We start from the raw sequence: 3546 nt of genomic DNA on the forward strand, positions 1-3546 counted from the left end.
AAGTCGCCCCTCTCTCCCTCTCTCATCTCCTCCACTCCCTCCCTTGGATCTTCACCGATTCTTCACCATTTTGGCGGATCGAGATGGCCCCGAGGAGAGAACCGTAAGCTCCTCCGATCCCTCCAATTAGTTTTTGCAAACTTGCTACCGATTCGACGCATTATTTGCTTGAAATCCCTCATGTTTTTGAACTTAGATTGATTTTTTTTCACCTAAGATTGATTGTAGTTGTAGTTCTTAGTTCTTTAGTAAGTAGTGGTATTGGATATGTACTCTAATCAATAGTTCATATGTTAGTGTGAAGATGAACCCTAGTTCATAATTTTTTTTGTTAAAAAAATTATGATGTAATGTTGATAAAGGGATGAACCCTAGTTTGATGATGCATGTGATATGATGATATGATCTAGTGTGAAGATGAACCCTAGTTTGATGATGCATGTTGATATGATGATATGAAGATGTTGTTTGGAAAATTTTGTTTAAAAATATGAAGCTATGATGTATGTTGGAGGGTTTTTTTGATATGATGCATGTTGATATGATTTGATCCATCATGTGTAGTAGATGTTGTTGGAGGAATATGCTTAAAATGTTATCTTGATATGATTTGAGTTCATTGTTTGTTTATGTATGCTTATGCTTATGATGCTTTTGTTTATGAAACTCTATTAAGGCGGCCACCTCTTGAGGACAACATCGGCCCACGGTACTGCATGCTGGACTGGGCATTCGACAAGGGTCATCGTGCCCGTTTCATAGAGAACGGAGAGGTAAGTGATATGAAAGAAATTTTGATCAAAGTTCTCGGATTGATGAAAATGATTTCCTAACTTTTTGGCGTTCACTTTTTGACAGACGCTCCAGCCATTGCGCATGAGGGGTCACGGGGTTCATGGGCATATGGACTACGACGAGCGCTACGCGCCGTTCTGCAAGAGAGCCCGTCTATTGGGTTTCGTGCTGCAGTTCAAGCGTCAGCCGCCGACGCTTGTCCACGCGGCTCTCACAGCTCTGATTGACCATTGGAGACCGGAGACCCATTCTTTCCATCTGCCATGCGGGGAGATGACGGTGACCCTAGAGGACTGGGGGATGATTACTGCAATGCCGATCGAGGGTCATGCACTCACCGGTCGAGTGGAGAGGGCCAACTGGCAGGAGAGGGTCACCACCCTCATCGGCGACTGCCCCGGTGCCAAGAGTAACCGTACATCCGGTGTGCCGTTGACCTGGCTCTCGGAGCATCGGAAGACATGCCCCCAAGGCGCAGACGAGGCGACTGTGGAGTTGTACGTGAGGGCCTATCTGTGGTATATTCTCTCGGAGGTCGTGTTTCCAGACAGCTTCGGGAACTCTGCCAACTGGGCGTATATGTTCTTCCTAGCGGATTGGGATGCAGGGTACAGTTGGGGGACGGCATCTCTCGCCTACCTATACCGTTCGGTAAGAGAGTGTCTAATTGCGTACCTACCTACGAAAGTGTGTCCATGACATTTTCTTATATCTGATCCTCATTTGATGTTTTGCAGCTTGATGACGCAACGCAGAGGACGGGAGACAAGTCCAATATGGGTGGCTTTGTCTGGGCCTTCTCCATTTGGATGTGGGAGCGGCTGCCGGTGGGGCGTCCGGAGAAGTTGCGAAGACGCCCATGGGAAGACTATGGTGAAGAAGGCGACGAGACTCGAAACCCCACCGTAGCTTACGAGTGGGACGTTGTCAAACTCTACACGGGCCTAAACAAGACTTCGTACAAGGCCTCGATGGACGGCGGAAGACATCGCGGAGCTGGAGTGGGCTGACCCCGATGAACAGGCATACCAGACCGGCATCAGAGACATGCACAGTGGATTTAGGGAGTTTGCACCCCTCATCAACAGAGTGGTAAGTTCGAACCGACGGTTGATTTTAAAATATTTTATTCATCATCGTGACTGACTTATGCCGTTGCAGTCCGGTGAGCTGAACAGATGCATCTTCGATGCCTCAGATGCACTAGGTGATCTTCCCGGGAGCATAGAATCGGAGACCAGAGTCAGGGGGACGATGAAGGTACATTTTCAGCCTCCTCGGAACAGATGCATCTTTTTCACTTGCAAGCAGTCGATCTGATACTTATTATGACCTTGCTTCATTGTGTGTGCAGAAGTTCGTGCAGCGTTGTCCCAAGCTGGTAGGGCTGCTTGGGTGTGCTGGATCTGGGTCAGTTGAAGCTTATCAGCCTGTAGCCACACAGGGTATCATCGGCTCATCGAGCCATGCTCCCTCGTCATCTAGGTTGGTTGGGGAGGAGGAGGAGGAGGAGGAGGAGGAGGAGGAGGAGGAGGCCACATATGAAGAAGGGGAGGAGGAGGATGAGAGCAACGGGGAGGAGGAGTACGATGAAGATTATGGACCTCCAGCAACTCAAACGTCTCAAGCATCTCAGCTGCCGAAGAAGAGGAATCCGAAGACGAAGGATTTGCTGAGTCCGGAACCTTTCCAGAGACCGGTTCCTCGACGGCCCAAGAAGAAGACCGAAGACACTCGTTCAAAGAGTAACGAGGACCGTACCTCCAAGAGGGGAAGGAGCAACTGATTATGCTCTTCAATAGTTGGCTCTTTTAGTTTGGTTGAACTTCGTTTGGTTGAACTTTTCTAGTGGTTATGAAGCTACGTGGAACTATGTGTTTGCTATTTGTGGATCTATGTGTTTGCTATTTGTGAAACTATGTGGAACTCCGTTTACTAATTAGTTGAAGTTCGTTTGAAATGTTCTATGCACTTCAAATTTGTTAATGTGTATGTGATGCCCAAGTTTAATTGTTTGAGATCTGTGATATTGTTGTCATATTTATGAAACTTGCTATAATATTACTGTCATATTGCATTTGAAAAGAAGCAATCAATTGAACTTAAATTCATAAAACACAGGACCCTACCGCCAAGGACATTGGCGGTAGGGTCAGACAGCCTACCGCCAGGGCACTTCAATTCTTCATTACAGAAACATTACACTGAAAAAACAGGACCCTACCGCCATGGGCTCTGGCGGTAGGGTCGCACAGCCTACCGCCAGGGCCCTTCAATTCTTCGTTACAGAAACATTACACTGAAACAGGACCCTACCGCCATGGGCTCTGGCGGTAGGGTCGCACAGCCTACCGCCAGGGCTCCTGGTGGTAGGTGCTTAACCATGTTCAGCGCAGTCAAACGGCCGCCGTCCCCCTCCGTCGCACCCCTACCGCCATGGGCCGTGGCGGTAGGCTATCTAACCCTACCGCCAGAGGCCCTGGCGGTAGCAAAAGGGTCAAATCTCGAAAAAAAATTAAACAGGGGTCAGATCCTGAAATACTATCCAAAAAGGGTCAAAACACGAAATTCGGTCGGCGCGCGCACCCCTCCTCCACTTTTCGCACCTAGAGGCTAGAGCAACTTCGGAGGAGCTCACTCCACGGTCCACACCATCGGGGTTGAGCAAGCAATTCCGCGTTCATCCATGGCCAAGCAACTCCGGACCCCCTCTCTATTTTTCCCACCTGGAGCAACACGACAGTAGGACGG

The sequence above is a fragment of the Triticum dicoccoides genome, chromosome 2B (genome assembly GCF_002162155.2).
Source record: "Triticum dicoccoides isolate Atlit2015 ecotype Zavitan chromosome 2B, WEW_v2.0, whole genome shotgun sequence".
Classification (NCBI taxonomy): Eukaryota; Viridiplantae; Streptophyta; class Magnoliopsida; order Poales; family Poaceae; genus Triticum; species Triticum dicoccoides.